We start from the raw sequence: 18,203 nt of genomic DNA on the forward strand, positions 1-18,203 counted from the left end.
ATCTGAATTTCCTGTACCCTTTCTCTTTGAATCAGCAATCCTAACAATGAAGTTACCCAGAGCACCCGAGGGGACAGGCAGGGATGAGAGAAAAAGCCTCATTGAGAAGGAGCTATCAATTAGCAGACACACATTTACTATTCAAGCTGCATTACAAAGTAATTAAATGTAAACGGTCCTTCACTCAAAGCTTCAGGGGCAAGTAAATAAACTTAGTGGAAGCCACAGCTATTAAATGAAGACATGGCATGGGCAGTCAACAGCCGCAAAAGACTTACAGAAAATAAACTCTTTCATATTAGGCTTGGGGAGGGGGCATTGCAGTGGACTCGGAGCGCAGAAACCTTGCTCTAGACTTTGGAGGCTCTTGCTCACAGCATCGTGCAGTTGAGTTTTGTTCTTAACAAAGGGCTGGGGTTGTAAAACCACAGTGAAACCTCTGCAAGCTGACAAGACTTATTCTCTGGGCACAGGGTGAATTTTTCAAGGCATTACAAGTAAATTATTAGTTTATATGTTCCAATGAATTAAACTAGGCTACTTAAAAAACAGGGAAGTTTCATGGTGTGGGCATGCATAATTAGAGCAGCCATGCAAGATAATTTCTCTTTGCTGATGCCAGTGGAAGACAGGGAAATAAACCATGGTATCTTTACCAAAGTGATTTGGTTTAATCTGGGCCAAAGGTATTCAAGTGCTCTTGTTGAAATGACAGTGCTATTGCATGATATTCCAAGGGGACAAGTTAAAACTTCATTTGTGCCAAGAGGATACACTGCCAAGTCTTGGTGTGTTTGAGTTTTCTCACGTTTAACACTGAATTTGCCGGGCTTGTTCATTGTGGATGATAACTAAGGAGATTCATGTGTTGTTTCACTTATTCTAGACCACATAAAATCAGTTGGAACTTTAACAGCTACTGCTTCAAATAAAAATCTTTTAAGCCCTTGATGGGTGAATTATTTTACACTTACCCCTTGCAGTGAAAGCTAGTACAGAAATATTTTTCATGCAATAATCACTCTTGGGTACATCTGAAGAAACTTGTGGTGTTCAGTCCCATACTGCTCTGGTAGGCAGCCATTTGCCAATGCTGTTTGATACTTTGGCTCCCTACATGAGATTTAAACCTTCAAAACTCTTCATGGGATTGATCCCAGATTATTTTACTAATCTTCATACCATTTACACATCCTAAGATGTCTTCTAGGTTCCCTTTGTTGTCAAGGAAGTTTGGTAGGTGCCTCTCTTCAGAGATTAATTTATGCATTTCCCTAGGACTGACTGTGAATGAATCCATTTTGTTTCAGTCTGGACGATTTATTTTTGGGCAATCAGAGACTGGGCTAGAGGAAACACACCCTTGTTCTGCATCTCCCTTGTGCGCTGTTTTGGAAGAAGCTGAAGGCATTTCTCTTTCTTCCTGAAGTCTTTCCTTCTTCAGAATGCTGCTTCTACGAAGAAGGCAAATCTCCAGGAGAAGCACCTGTATTCACACTCGGGCGTCACTCCACCTTGCAGGATCCTTACACAACATACACATATCTGACAATATTGGGTCATGGGTCCTATATTCTCTTCAGCACAATTATGTGTACATAATCTAATTGTGTTCTTCATTCTCCTTTTTCTCCCGATTCCAAAACTTTATTCATGCTGAAAATGTTTATTTTACAACTTTTCCCTATGGCATTTGCATAAATACTGGAAAATTTCCATATCTTTATTATTTTCACATTTACAATTAGTTTAGCTTTTGTCTGATTTTTTATTTATTATGGACTCCTGGCCTTCTATAGTACCTTTTATCTCTATGAAGCCTGATTTCAGGCTTATTTTCACCCTCCTCCATATTCTACAGAAGCAACAACCTTTGTTTTTTTTTAAGACGTGTTTTCAGCTCTGCCGCAAGATTGGATGCTACTTTTCTTTGTGATCTGAGCAGGAAGCAAAAAAAATCTCTTGTGCTCTTTACTCTAGCCCAGTATTGACTGAATTTTTAAGGTTTCTCCTGCCCTCTCAGTTTTTCTTTCACTGTGTGATTTGTGATCTGGTAATCTAGTCCACTGAGCACTGAGCTTTGTTTCCAACATGTTGAGACTGACCCATCTCTTTTCTGCAGACTGACACCACTTCACTTTTTTTCTTATAAGCTTCAGTCGATGACATCTAGTAATATTTTCTGTATGCCTCCTCAAAAGTCCTTGGGCAACTAATGTTAAATTATGAGTGCTGCACACTCTCCATCTTTATAGTAACATGTCTTGTGTAAATGTAAAGTCCCTGGACTTTTTTAAAGGCTTTGGTTTCATGAACAAAACTTATCTCTCAAAGCTGGTATTCTTCCTGGTCATGCAGGAAATTTTGGGACCCACATCAGATAAACATAGTTGTGCTTTCTTACCTCAGCTAGGCAGTTAAACAAATCCAGTGGAACTGCCTTAATAATGCTAAATTTAACAAATCCTCTTGTCTTTCAAACATCAATTAATTTTCATACCCAAAAAACCAGTGGATTTCTACAGCTGCACTGGAGCTTCTCCTCACCTCATTCTCCCTGGTGGTTCTCTTTCTCGTGATTAGGCAGAGTCTTTGTGGCAAGCTTTAGGGTTTCATCACACAATAAAAATGAGTCTTCATCAGAGCAGCAGATTTAGTAATATAAAAAACAACCAAAAAAAATTAAAATGTAAAGGGTGAGAATATGGCTTTGTCTTCTAGTTACTCTAATTAAAACTGGTGCTGTTGTTAGTGGATTCTGGGAATAAATTTCCTGCCAAAAAAGAAAGAGGAAAATATTGTGGGAGTTTTCTGGGCAATCCATATAACTTACTGGCACACCACAAGGCCTTTGACCTTCATACTTCTACATGAATTTGGGTTAAAAACCTCTAGGTGGCTCAGCTTTCCAGAGCCCCACTGTGCAGCAGACCCCAGCACTGAGTGTGTTCATCAGCCACAGAGCATTACAACACAATCAGGGAGCCCACAAAGCTAAAGCAAAGAAAATCCTACTTCACTGTCACTTGGTAGAGGTGATTACCAGAAGTTACTGATACCTTTTGGCTCAACCCTGCTGCTGTCATCAATGTCCATAGGCAAAAAAATAGTGAAAAAAACCTCAAAGCAGGAACTGTTACATCTGGCATTTCAAAACAATGCTACTAAAAAGCTGATGGCAATTACAATCTTAACATTACAGCCACAACTGTGCACATACCTCCACCTTAAACAGAAATCATAGGCACTGTGAAAGCTCAGGTATAAATATCAAATTCCCTGTGTTTTTTTTATAACATTTTTTTTAGGATTCAAACAATTGTTTTTTTTTATCTGAAATCCTCCAGGTCTTAAATGATGCCTTAAAATGCTTAATATATTTGACATGACACATTATTCTATGTCACTTTCTATTGCACAGGTTGCTTCTTCAACTAGTTCGACAAATTGTCACAGGGGGAGAGGCATCAAGAGGAAAGGAAATATGCATTTTAATTTCATCAGGATAGTCATGATGTGAAGCAAAGGCAGGTGCATTGTATGTGTGGCAGTCTGCAAAAGTAAAATCTTTTTACTAGATAGGGAAATGGAAAATTTGAGGGTGGTTTTTCCACTGTCTGGGAACATCTGGGGTTTAACTATACAGGACCAGAATATCTAAAATTAATATTCTCCTGAGTAAAGTCCCAATTTTTTAGGTGTGCTTAGGGCAGATAAGTGGAAATTTTTAAGAGGCAAACTGCCTGAAAATGCAGACATGCAGAGTGCCTTTGAAGTGGAGCATCTTTTTTCTTTTTTCTTTTTTATTTTCAATCGATATAATGCATGCAGAGTAGGGCAAGGCAGGTAAATGTGGTGATGGGGGTGCCTTGTAATGAAGTATAAATCAGGAGTCCAGTGCATCTAGATGGGCTGTGGTATCTTTTTCATGAAATCACTGGCAACAGGGTGGCATATAGGGAGTAAGAAACAGGAAATCATCAGCAGGTTTTGTTCTGTGATTTGCCTCAGCGATACCATGACAATATTGGCTGCATTCCCACAGGGCACAAATAAAGCAGCAGTTCAGGAAGCCTGACGTTAGTTCACAGAAATCTGATGATACCCACCGAATTTCCCACTGCTGTGATAATGCAGCTCCAGCCAGCTGCTAAATTTCCTTCTCGTAATTCCTTTCCAAAGTATCAGAGAAAAATATCCACAGTGAGCAGAGTCCAAACCAGACCAGTCTCTTCCATTCTTCAGCCTGTAACATATCCAGTTGGGCTTTGGAGCTTTGGAGGTGGGATTGAAGAAATTATGATTTGTCCAAAGTTTTGTATTCCCTTGTCAACCACTTTTAAACACCTGTTGTGCCTTTATGCTTCCAGTAGCTTTCAGAGGCAGGTGTAGACTGAAGCAAGGGTGGTGCTGCCTCTCTTAGAGAGAGCATTTGGATAAGCTCTGCCATATCAGCCAGCATATCCCTTGAGGAGTTTGGGGGAAACTTGGGAAGAAATCAAACAGTTATTTGCTGCATAAGTACCTCTAGCCCCTCACTTTGACCATGTGTATTCATAGGCACTATGAACATATGACTATGACCTACAACTGAGTGGGTTAAGCTTGAGATCTGAATGTGATAAAGATTAAAAGGAGCACTCTTATGTAGTCTGAATGGAGTTGCATTTATCTTTCTGGTCTCTGGACTAGCTTTTCTCCTTTTTTTTTTCACCCAGTTACATTTGTTTGGGTTTTTTTCCCTCACTTTACCACATATATTTTCATGACTTGACTCAAAGCTTTCAAGAATTATGGTGACTTAGAAGAAGAGTTGTTAAATAATACAAACTCATGAATTTTGGATATGGAACATTCAAATATTTCTAAATGACACAGCTAGGTTTTATTTCCAGCTGAAATTTTTGGCCATTTGGAAGGAGAAATGTAGGCACACTGACTGGCATTTCTGGCATCCCATCAACCTGCCAGATCAGCAGAGCTCTGGCTTGACTCTGGTCATGCAGGAATGCCAGTCAAATGGTAACTGCATTATAATCCATAAATCTGACTTTTGGGATTTCCTGTGAAGGTAGTGCTCTCAACACACCAAATAAGATATTTCACAAAGCAGTGAACTCAGAAGGATAAAATACAAGAACATATTTCTAGTCAGAAAAATAATGGGAGAATATGTGTGTCTGCTCTACAACTTCACTGAACTCTAGGATCACTATCAGCATGCATTGGAAATGCAGCAATTCTGCTATCTTTGGAAATGCACAGGAATATCCCAGGCAAGTTACTGAAAGATAAGGATTATAAAATTATTGTGCCTTTTAGCAAGTCTGAGTGCAGGACTGTGTTTGCAGATGGCAGGACCACTGTTCAGAGTGAGCTGTTACCAACCACATGTCTAAAAAGAGCCATAAATCCCTTATCAGGCCTTAGATTATTCACTAATTCGGCCCCAAAATTGATATTTTCTCTTTGTGAAGAGGACATACTCAGTACATGCATGTTTTCTACCTTTTCTCACTGGTATAGCAAACTAATATCAAGCTTTGTAAAAATAATGATTTATGAAAGGTAACGAAAGCTACTTCAGCTTTGAAGTAAAATTATTGCAACAAGAATGATATTTTTTTCAAGTTGGCTCTTAAATCTGGGATAAAGTTCCCTATTCTCACTTGAAATGGGCATGCAAAATTCCTAGGCAAAATTAAAACAATCAAAAGTCAAAAGAAATGACTTTTCATTTTCGAATGATGGAGCTAAAAACAGAACAGGTGTGCCAGTGTCAGGCTTGATTGTGAAAAGCAGAAAATATTATTTGACAAAGGAGTGGCCCATCATATTGCTTCATTAGTTGTTTTTGATTGAGTTTTTTTTTTTAATTTGGAAAGTTATCTTTCCATTTTTAACATTCAGAAAGCTATTTCTGAGAGAGCACAGTAATGTCATAAAGATTGTTTTGCAGGTCTACTCTCACCAAAATGGATAGCCAGAAAGCACTGCTTCATAGTACTGATTCAAACACTGTTTGCAAAATTCTCTCCATCTGTCAAATGAAAACAACTCAGAACGAAATAGATTAGAAAGTAAATAGTTTTAAATATGCACATTGCATACATTCTTCCATACTCCTGTAATTCTGTTGATTATCCACAGGAAATCTCCTTGTGTTGTAAAGTGTTGATTTTTTTATCAGCTTACTATCTCATGTTTTCCAGGCGGGACATTGTGAGATGGACTTTGAATTAATTATAGAATGACAGATGTGCAGAAGACAGGCCCTAGATTAGATGTGGAGACCAGGAGTTGATTTTGTTTCAAATCAACTTAGATTGTCACGTGACAGTAGTGCACCCTGTGTCTTGACAAACTTAAAAACAAGCTGGGCATCATACATACAGCTGGACATTTTATGCCCAAAATAAACTCCCTCAAAAGACCCCAAACTAATCAAATTCAACTCCTTAATTAATTTAAATATAAACCCTGCATTCTGAATACAGCCACTTCATCCCAAGGTGGTGGTACTGAAAATGTGAAGTAACTAAAGTTAAATGTGAAGTAACAGATGGTCAAAATCCAGGCAAAATTTATTACCATAAATCCAGAATAATCCTAACTATCCTTTCTCAGACTTTGCAGAAGTGTCCTTATTCATTTCCAGCATGATTGGTACAATTTCCAGTCTAAGATTTTCTAATACAAATGGAAGAAAATTATTGGATAAAGTTAAAATAGGCTTTAATGACCATGAAAGCAGCCTACAACTACACCGTGGAAGAACAATTTGCTATTTCTTCAAAATACATACCAGTCTGTCTATCTGTCAACGCCCTTAACATAGAGTATATATAAATTTGTGTATCAAAAAGAAGTACCTAAGAGTTTGCTTCTGACAGGTGCTGAATGCCTGACAGAAGAAGCTCAAAAACTGTCAGGATCCTTCTCAAAATAGATGATTTTCACAGACAGCAGAATAACTGTGAAAGAACATTCCTAACCTCAAATAAATACCAGTTTACCAACTTCACTTTCTGATCTGAATTGAAACAACCCAGCATTGTTTATACATAAGACATGTCCTATAGTCTTTCTAATTTTTTTGTATTTAATCTTTGAATTTATAGACAAAAAATTGTTAAAGATGAAATAAAATTGTTGTTTGTTTGTTTGCTTTTATGTGCTGTTTCCCATGAACGAAACTGAAAAATTCTCATGAAATGCTTATTAATTTGCATCTTGTTCCAGAGTTAGGATTTGACTGAGGTGCAATGAGAATATTTCTTTTGACATCAAAGTGGTTCAGAGGAAGTCTCTGCCTAACCGGGTAGGGAAGTGTCTCCAAACTTCTGGTGACCCTCTGTAGTCTGAACTTGAATCAGATATTAATTTAATATTAATTATCTTAACAGATATTAAGATATTAAACACTACAGATACCTATACAGACCCCAGAAGCACAGCCTTCATTACTGATCTCCCTCTGGACACTGAGGTGTTGACTGCTCTCCAGATGCAAACATCTATCCAGTTCCTTATCCGTCATGGAGCCCACCCATCAAAACCACATATCTACAATTTAGAGAGAAGGATGTCATGCAGGGCAGGATCAAAGAAGTCCAGATGGATGGCATCCATAATTTTTCCCTTGTCCACTGATGGAATCACTCCATCACAGAAGACCATGGGGTTGGTCAGGAAGAACTTGCCCTTGGTGAAGCCATGATGACTGTCTCAAATCACCTCCCCATCCTCCATGTGCCTTAGCACAGCTTCCAGGAGGATCTGTTCCATTTAATTGCTTTAAAGTTGCCTTAGCAGTCATTTTACATGTTTACCAAGTCAATTCTGAAATTCAAAATAGTTATGTGTGTGCATGTATACTTGTTTTTTGTTTGACTATTGCAACAGTTTGCAAACTGTTGGAAATAAACTTCAGATTGCACTGACATATGCAATTTATGCAGAGGAAAGTATTCAAACATTCTTTCTTTTCTTCAGATGAGATAGTGTTTATTACAAAATATTGAACTCTCTGTGTGAGACAAGGTAAAAAAGAAAATTCACATAGCTTAACTCATTCTCCACCAGATCTTACTGCTTAATTTTATGGAAATTAACATGTAAACAGAGATAAATGTAACAAGACACATCATTGCTGAAGGTTACTAATATTTCTGCATACATGAGACAATTAACTGGCACCACAATAACTTTGTTGGGGAGCTATGCCCAAGGAACTCCCTGCATATTCGTTTCTGAAATAAAAGTGACTTTATTCTAGAATGATTATTCCCTCCTGGAAGCAGAGTAATTATTCTGGAGTAAAATTGCTTTTATTCTGGAGCTGAATGTCTGCACTGGGGAGGTATTCCAGAATAGTTAAATTATACCAAAATAGCAATAATAGAAGTTATTACAGAACAGCTCTGCTGGTTAATTTCCCCCGTGTAGAGCCGACCAAAGGTTGAGTTACACCAGAATGTATCATACATAATTATGTGAGTGATTGCTGTGGAGTAAGACAGATTTTAAAGGGAATTACTCCCTTTTAAGACAACTCCTCATACTCCTCCTTCATCTCCCTTTCCCCCTCTGCCCCAAATAAAATCCCAGTTAATTAAGCCCTGCAGCTAAGAAAGTTGAAAATTAAAAAAAAAAAAAGGAGTAAGTTCCAGGGCAGGACAGCAAATTATTGTAGCCAATCCCATCCAAACTAGAAGAAACATCTACAGTTGGCACTATGCTATTTACTGTCTCATACATGTGTCATTCACACTGGGTTGTCCTCCTTTCCATTCACAGGGACAGCTATCATCATCCAGAAACAAAACGCTCTTGTGTCTGTTCTTCCTAAGCTGTGGCTGTTTTAATGGATTTCACTTTGTGTCCTGGAAGGTGCCAAACCCCAGAGTACACAGTGTGAATCTGCCTTTCTGAAGAAAGTCTTGCACTCAGTGCCCCCTTCTTAGCTAATGAGAAATGGGGGAGGGAGGAAAGAGGGAACTTCTAGCTCTTAAAAACAGGTACTTCAAGGTAATATAGTGAAATAACCTAAAGGTCTGTAGATATGATAAATCTCAGTTTTGTAGGAAGGCAACATGATAATTACGAACTTGTGGGTTTTGTCAAGCCTCTACCTCCTGTCAAGCTTTTCTTTGCCTTTTATTCCTGTGACTGGATAGTTGGGTGAAGTCCAGGATTTGGACTTTGTTGAAACTAAGACTGTTCCACATATTAAGGGCTGCGCACCGGTTCTTGAAGTAAGAAACATCCCCTTGTACTCTGTTTTGCTGTGGTGTACACTGGATGTAGATCAGGCCCCACCTGACTCCTCAGGGGTGTTAAATGAGCAGCACTCTCAGGGGCACAGTCCCGCTCTGCGGAGGTCTGGCATGGCTCTGGAAGCTTCTGAAAGATTTATATTATCTACACAGAAAAACAGTCAGAGTAAAGGTCTGTGAGGGGAGAAGTGAAGGGGAGCTTGGTGGTGTCTGTGCATATCACAGTGTGAAATGAATCTTGCTGCAGCAGGCTGCTCCTGGGTCCAAGTGTTTTGACAGGTATGTCTAAGTGTCTTCCCTGCTTGTATTCTGACATGGAAGCTCCGCTTCCCATGCCAAGCAGTCTAATGCTTGCAGACTATCCAGGCTTAAGCCCTTATTTTATGTGCTGGCAACCTGCTTGCAGTATGTTAATGTTTTGTTGATTCTGAGTCTTTGCTGGCTCTCATTAGTTTTAGTAGGATGAAATCTCACTTGTGAGAGATAGTGCATAACCACAAACATGATGCAGGTTTTATTTTAGAAGTCACATTCTCATCTGCTCCCAGCTGTTTTTCAACTAATTGGATTAATCCTGCAAGACCCAAGACCCCAGGACTTTCATGATGTCCCCAGACTGTTGTATGTTTAAAAAATGGACCCTGAAAAGTGCTTTGTGGCTTGGGGGCCTCTGATTTTCAGTGGTGAATTGAGTGCCCCTGTGTGCTGCATTCTAAAACTTCAGACTAGCTAAGAAACAGAGTAGAAAAAGCTAGTTATGTTTGAGAGCTACAGTTATGTATGAGAACTACAGTTCTTTTTTGCCCTGTAAAGAGGTTGTACGACTTTCTACCTTTCAGATGCCTGACTTCAACTCTGTAGCCTGTCAGCCTGTGAAAACAAGATTTGGGTGATCATGCTGTCAGTACATATCTATTTGCCTATTGTCCTCTGATAGCTTTTGTACATGTTGATTGATGTCAGTGAAGGGTTACTGAGGAAGCCAAAGTCTTACAAATGCACAACAGCATCCAGGATGGGCTGGTCTGTCAATTTATGGTGCCATTAAAAAAATAAAAAAAAGCTAAGTTTTCCTTTATTGAGGAAATTTTCAAAGACTTGTGATCAAATGAATCAACTGACCTTCAAGAAAGGAAGCACATTATCTGGCCCAAAGAGAAGTGTCTCATTTATTCTAAATGAGAGAGCCATTGATCCCTTTGGAAATCCTGCCCATTTAGAAGCCTGATAAATGCACAGATCTGCTCCATAGTTTATGCTGAATTTCACTTCAAGTTTTGTCCTCCTTTATAGTCACACCAGCTCTCTGAGTTTAAAATGTTGTGTGTGCACATTCCTTTCCCAATCCCTCCTCCCAGAAAGTCAGGCAAATTGCACATGGGTGTTACCAGCAATGTTCAAACATAATATTTATCAAAAATAGATGACCTGTGTTACAACTTTGTCCATTATTTCTCACATAATTGCTCATCAGTGTGATGGTAACAGAGGGTACTACTGTAGGAAATGCTTACTGTTTGGCTCTCCCAGTAATCTGAGCTCAGGAAATTTCATAGTACCTTTATGTTCTGAACAAAGACTGTATTTCATGATCAGAATACTGCTTCTTCATTTTAAGACTTTGACACAATTGTATTCAAGTTTACAATTCTAGTCTTGTCTTAAGAGGTTGTAAATTTAGGGTGGTAACCACTACTTCAGCTTATTAAGTGTCCTTGCTGTATATACATAATACTTTTGGGTGGTGAGGCAGAGATAATAGGTAGGAACTCATGCCACTGCAATCATACATTAAAGCGATGATCACCAGATTAAAAGCTGACACACTAGTAAGTCATAACAGAGTAACAAGCCAGATGAAGTAAGTGACTCCCATCTCATGACCTTGCCTTAGCCTTCACAAGAGAAAGAGAACTCTCACAGTGGTTCTCCTACTCCTCATTGTGGAGCCTCTACTCCTCATTGCCCTTGTGGCGTCAGACACTTTTTCTACTGCATCCTTTTGCTTTTAAATTACAAACTTTTTAATGCTTAAGAAACACTGGTTTATGAAATAATTATTGAACTTTAAATCAACTAAATAATAGCTATACTGTCTACATTTAAACTCCTTGTCATGGAAAAGCTCAGGTGAATATTTTCTGTTTCATTCATAGTGTCTCTTCTGATAAACTCCAAGTCTGTGATGCCCTATCCTTTCTTTGACAAAATGTAATGCATCCTTTTGTTTGACATGGTCTTACATCTCTAGTTTTACCTTATCCCATTCTCAGTAATTGAGGGCCTGAGCAGCCACTTCTCTGTACTGGCACAGAAGGGTTAACAAAGAGAAAGCGCTGAATGTGGTCTGCTGGTTTAAGCTAAGGGATTACTATGTACACAGTATGGTGCTACTGATGGTATAGGCAGGCTGAAAAAAAATCAGTGTTTCACTACCTTTCACTACCTGGAGTTTTGGGCTCCTTTAAGCTCTGGGGTAACACTAAAGTTTCTTTATCATTTCATACTTATGTGACACACTGATGCCATATCAAGATAACTTGAATTACCATTGTAGGCCTAAACTGCCCATTGACAAGTGACCCAGCAGTTCTCATAAATTCAAAGACTTAGATTACTTGGTCTGCTATGACCTTTTACTATTGTCCTGGGTGACTTTATGATGCTTGTATCCCCATTTGTCTGTTTAGCCCAGAAATAAGTTTTGCAGAGTTTGTTATCAGAAACTGCACTTGCTCCCCCACTTCCTTCTCCTGGACTGTGTTATCTGCAGCAAAGACAATGAGAAGAGCTCTCCTTTACTTTTAGTTAGTTCTTAGCTAGCTGAAGCTGAGAAGTTCCCTACACTGTAACTTTTATTTTTCTTAGAACTGTTTGAAACGACTGTAAACTAAAAGCTCAAAAGAGAGAACTTGCACCTGTAGCCCACCGAGGCCTAGCCTGGACCGCAGCATTTCTAGTGCCAGAGGGACTGATAGACTGTGTAAGTCAAGCTACAGCCCATGAAAAAAACTTTCTCAATTAGTCATCTCTTCTCAATTAGTCATCTCTTCAGAGCAGAGAGAGCTTTTATTGTTTCATAAAGTTCAATTTTTTTTTGTGTTGGTGAATGCTTTGCCTGTTAACTAAACAGGTTTTTCCCATTTTTCTCCAAGAAAATCTTTTCCCAAACCAGTTGGAAGAAGGGCCACTTAGATTTATTTTCTAGAAGAACCTCTTTAGAAGTTTACTCCCAAATTTGCTCTAAACCAAGACAACTATGACCTCCAGTACAAAACAAACCATATTGTTCGTACTTTTACTCACTGGACTATGTCTTTGCAAAGACCAAGCAACAGCCAGGAAAGCAAGACAAGAGGCTTCCTGCCAGGCATTCTTCTCCAGCTATTACCCTTCTATCCATAAGCAGAGGTCTGAGGACTTTTGGGTTCGTCCTTTAATAGCTTCTCAGTTAGCAAAACCAGATTTAAGAAGGACAGCTGTCTTCCCAGAAGAGATTTTGATGGATACTTGCACATTAAATGTCAAACAGAAGAGAAATTTTTTTGCTGGGGTCATTTGATATTGTACTGTATTGTGCAATGCAACTGCTTATCTCGGGTTGCAGAGGTTATTTGCTGCAGGGAAGGCTGAGAATGTCATTAGAGCACCATGCCCTGAGATAACCCACAGCATATCATTAAACCATCTAATGACTCTATGGCCCATTGACCTCCATCACTCATTTGCTAACAATGTTTGTTATTTACAGGCACTAGGGAAATTACTGTTGAGTTATTACTCAACCTTCCCTTGCTGCTGCCATCACAATACCTGGTGATATCCAACAGGAAAAGTGTAGAAAGCCAGTAAATTTGCTTTAAAGATGTGATCTGGTGGGCATATGAATGAAGTTTGTAGATGCATTTTTTGAATCCCCTTGTTGTCATCACCCCCACCCCACCAAATCTAGTATCTCACTCTGGTCACTGAAATAATATTTTCACTAAGCCATGTCTTGCCATCTAGCTTTGGGTTCCAATGGATGACATTTTCTCTTAAAAGCATGTTATGCAACAATCTGGAATGGAGATAAATCCAGTGATGGAAGAATACATAGAAGCTGAGTACATAGATAATTGGTACTTGTACTGAAAATGTCACTTAGCCCCCAGATTCTTAAAGTAAAGCAATTTGGACTCCTAAATTACTATCTTTTTCTGCAGATGTGAAGTATTTGTAACCCCTCATAGTACAACATTTTTTCCATTAAATGGGGTATTTTCAAAGGCACTTAAGGCTATTAAACAGGTAAACCGTACTGGAACTGAAAGGTACTGGCTTGGATTTTTGTTTAGTTGTGAGATTTTGGAAGATAAGTGAAGATAAGATAGTTGTTTATTTAAACTATTTTGCAGTGAATATGCAATAAACAAAACTGGTGGTGTTTTCAGAAAATATTAAGCTTTCCTAGTGGTAAAAAGTCTATTCAGCAAGTTAAATTAACCTGCTGTTTTTCCCAAGTATGAGCAATTGAACTTTCTTTTGCAGTAAATGAGGGCTAATGAAGAACGTGAAATACAGATGGAATAATATTCCAATCACGTGCTTGCTTGCAACCTCACAGAGAGGGGTATAGCTTTCACTGCCTTCAGTGAATTATGACAGTACAGAACAAGGCATTGTGTACTGCTAGAATTAATTAGCATTACTGGCTCCATTTGAGGGTGACCAGATGTCCACAGCCAAAGCAGGACACCTATCTCTTTGTTGCCAGGATTTCAAAAGGACAACAACATGCAAATCAAGTCAAATTATGTTTGTACTGCAAAAATTACTTCAGCTTTTGGGATTTTCCTTTGCAAAAGGAACTAATAACATAAACAAGTGGTGTTTGTGCTTGAGAGAGTCTGATTTTGTTACCATACCTACTGCAGTTTCCCTTTTTAAAGCAGGAGTGAGTTTGCAGGGTTCTTCAAAGCCTCACTCATTATTGCTCCTTCAATTTCACTTCTTCACCATCTGTAAAATAGGGTCAATAAATAATAATATTGTATGCATAACAGTGCAAAATACAAAGGAATATGTCTGGGGTACAGATCCAGGAAGAATAAATAATCAGACCAGCTAAGGACATTCAGGGCACCAGCTGAAATCAGTCTATAGAGTACCACAGTTTAAGGATAGTATTAACAAGGCATGGTATTAAGTGACCAAATAGCATTTTACAAAGCTGAATAAAGGTGCAACCAAACAGAAGGTCAGTTTTTGCCATCTAATGATACAAAACTGATCATAATCCAGGGTACAGCAGCAGCTGGGAAAAGCTTAGCATGATGACAGACATATGAATTACCGCAGCCTAATGACATCAGCAGAGCTACAGGAACTGACTGGAGCAGCGTCCTTTGCCACCAGCAAATGCTATCTAAAATGCATTAAACTAATGCGTTAATCCAAACCACAAGGATCTTGCTACACTGCAGTAATTCCATTCAATATTGTGTCACAACCCCACCAACTTCTCGTTAGGTTTTATTTAAGCCAATGCAGGTTTAGTCACTGACTTCAAAACTCCAGATGCCCAGCACTGGGATTCAGTGGAGACAGACAATTCAATGTTGCCTTCATCAGATTCCAGAATGAAGACCCTCACATTCAAATCCATCTTGAAGAAATACTGGCTCAAAACCAGTCCCTTCACTCTCTTTCACTCTGGTCAGTCACCTAGTAGGAAAGCTCTCTATGGGCATCTCTATTTTACTGTTGATCTTCAAGATGTACCATGATATGCAAGAACCAAGTTCCTCTGAAATATTTTTTGCAGTGAAACTGGGACCAAACCCCTCCATAAAGTAAAGGTACTGTTTTTAATCTAGGAAATAGTCTGACAATCAGTCCCTCCTACTTTTGAGTACAAGTTTGAGAAGAGGACCCAACAGAGATATTTTATTTGAAATTTTATTTTATTTTATCATGAAGATTTCAAAAGGCACAGAATCATGGTCCCAGCTAAGTAATTTAAAGGGTTAAGTTTTCTTAGTGTATAAAGTGTTCCTTTTAATCTGGGGTAGTCTTGCTTCATCTCTCAGCCATAGGAGCTCATTAAGACTCCTCCTGATCTGTTAATAAGCCACCTATTCAGATCTCTTTATGCTTCCAAGTGTGAAACTGCAAACTCATTTTGAATGGAACACTGGCTACTTTCTCCGTTATCTTTTACATCTGCAGTCAGTGAAATCTTTTAAGAGTGGACATGTAATTAACATGAAGAATAATGGAGTAAATGACTTTCATCCAAGCAGAAGCCCTGTGAAGTAGTGAGATGGTAACAGCACAGACCTTCCCTGCAAGGGACCAGCACAAGGATTTCTTTGTAAACAGGTGCTACTTGGTGTAAAATGGTTAAAACTAAAATGATAAAATGATTGGTTAAAAATAAAATGGCAAAGATGTGATAAGGGACCCTCTTCTGGGAAGGCAAGTGAGGCATTGAGGCATACTTTTGTTGCAAATGGGTCTAACAGAGCTAGTGAGCAAGACAGGATGTGGGCTTCTTGGGAAATGGTGCAAATGATGTCAAAGTGAATGATCCTAGGCTCCTTCTGTCTTCAGAAAGTGGACAGGCATGATGAAGAAACAGCACCAGGGAAATAAGACAGTGTAGTATAGATGTTATAGATGGATTTCAGATCAACCATGTGTAGAATCACTTGTGTGAGCTCTGTGCCTGTTTTTAACTATCAGATGTCCTCTGAGGGTCAATTTCTAAATCTGGAGGACCTGCAAGACATGGGAGGTGAAAAAGGTGTGCTTAAATTACTAGACCATGAGGGTGCGATAGCCTTAGACTTTACTTGTGGGTCAATATTGCAATATAATCTTGTGTCTACCAGGAAATAATTGGGTGGAGTGGTCATAAAGGAAGTAGAAGGGAAAGATGGCACTCTTCTGTTCTCCAAAGCAAGGCCTGGTACTGGCTTCCTAGAATTCAAACACATCAGTCAGGTAAGCTTGTAAGTAGGAAAGGCTTACCAAGAACTGTATGTCAGACATCTCCTATTTAATAATTACCTGCAGACTGTGACAAAACTACTTCTTGTCTTTGTCTCAGCTTAACCAAGCAGGCTAACAAGTGTGAGGCTGACCAGTCAGGAACCCAGTGAGGGGTCCAAATTCAAACCACAGCAACGTGACAGCAAATGATCATCTTTTAGCTGGGATTTTATCTGCTTTGGATGTTAGCTCCTCTGGATCACATCATTAAATGCATAACTATTTGCTTTTCAACATTACACTTAATAATTGGAGAGTGCTGATGCTAACTGTGCTGGCTACCAAACTTCTCTTTGGTATCTCTTTAGTGTTTCCTTGGTAGTCCACAGAGGTGATAATTGTGTGTAGAGTGGGTTTTCTGAAGGTTTTATTTTTAAAAATCTTAGTAGTCATTGTCTATTTCTGTCACAGCTTTTACGGTGGTTCAGTGATGGCTTGACAATTTTTATTTTCAAATTGACAGTTCCGATAATGATGTACTACTCAGGAAATCTGTAAATCTTCTGGTGAATAAATCCTCTGTATATTTTTGTTTAATGTATTTGGCAGCATTTTAATGGATTTAAAATTACATTTATTGTTCATGATACTGTGTGACAAGGGATGGATTCCAACCACTCCTTTCCCAGGAAACATAGCCTTATTACTTGATGCAGAAATACTGCTTTTACATATAGGCTACTTATCACAATTTAAACTTGCCCTCTGACAGTGATTCACATAAACCTTGTGCTCTGTGGCCAAACTGGGAAGCTCAGCAAGCACTGAGTATTATCAGATTTTCATGTTTCAAAGGAAAATATATGAATCATGATTAAATTAAAGCTGCTGTTCCTGTTTCCTGCTGTATCACCTTAATATTGCCCAGTCCAAGAGCATCTCCCACTGTGACCCACATGGAGCCTCTCTGTCTGACCATTTCTACTTTTCACATGCATCTGGCTGCAGCAGGGGAGGAGGGAAGTGGGAGGAGAAAGACAGGACACCCAGCATCTCTCTGCTCTTAGGCATGCCAAGGCAAGATTTTTTTGATGAGTCCTAATCATTTTGATTTGTTATTCAGATCTGGTTTCGTGTCTGAAAGAATATCCTAACCTGCTCAAGCAGACTCACCAAGCAAGCCAACATCACGGGCATATGTCACGGGAAAGGCGACGATATTGCCAACCACAGGATTGCACAGGAGCCCATTCCATCAAATTCTCATTCAGGTCCCTTAAAAATCATTCTCCATCTTTATGTAATACCCTTCTTCATACTGAGAGACTGCTGTGAGAGGCTTTGAAGACAGTAGGGGTCCGGGGGTTGCCCACAGGATTTTTGATTAACTCCCATAAGTTAATCATGAATCATGATTGCTTCTACCCACACTTACCTATTCCTGTCAGAGCTACTCTTAGCAGCAGTTTTGTGCTTTTCTAGCTTCCCACAGAACTGAACTGTCATCAGGGAGACGTACAGTCCTTAACAGACCCTCTTATCAAATGAGTGACCCTGATTTCGGCACCACAGCAAATGCATTCACCACACAGCTTCTTTGTACGCCGTGTTCCATCAGAATGCTGGCCTGCTAGTTAGCCAGCATGGACCAGTCAGCTTGAATGGGCTTCCATGCAATTCTCTCTCCTCTCCCTCCTCACTGACCGTACATCCAAGGAGTACTGCCTGTGTATAACCATGGATGCTACTAACATGTGGTGGCACCTTAAGCTCGGGATACAACTTCCTCTCTCCTCTCTACCTGTAGTTGCCCTATCACCCCCACTGGCCCAGGGCCACCAAGGGAAGAATGTTCCATCCAGATTCCTGACATTTTTGTTCCCCACCAAAAAACCCCCTCAAAAAACCCAAAAACCAAATCAAATCAAACCCACCCCCCAGAAAAAAAAC

General features: G+C 39.3%; 2 long non-coding RNA genes across 2 annotated transcripts in view; one reads left to right on the plus strand and one right to left on the minus strand.

Annotated features, from left to right (window-relative positions):
* Positions 1–1,342: 1,342 nt before the first annotated feature.
* Positions 1,343–17,593, minus strand: LOC119700791. Its single transcript, XR_005256879.1, has 5 exons — positions 17,427–17,593; positions 14,186–14,279; positions 7,435–9,423; positions 4,110–4,486; positions 1,343–2,773 (listed from the first exon to the last, which is right to left on the minus strand). It is a non-coding gene; the product is annotated as an uncharacterized LOC119700791 (long non-coding RNA).
* The window catches only part of LOC119700792, a 55,410-nt gene continuing 46,637 nt past the window's right edge, over positions 9,431–18,203 (plus strand). The window contains exon 1 of the long non-coding RNA XR_005256880.1: positions 9,431–9,557. This is a non-coding gene — a long non-coding RNA (uncharacterized LOC119700792). The remainder of the gene's footprint in view (positions 9,558–18,203) is intronic.

The sequence above is a fragment of the Motacilla alba genome, chromosome 4 (genome assembly GCF_015832195.1).
Source record: "Motacilla alba alba isolate MOTALB_02 chromosome 4, Motacilla_alba_V1.0_pri, whole genome shotgun sequence".
NCBI lineage: Eukaryota > Metazoa > Chordata > Aves > Passeriformes > Motacillidae > Motacilla > Motacilla alba.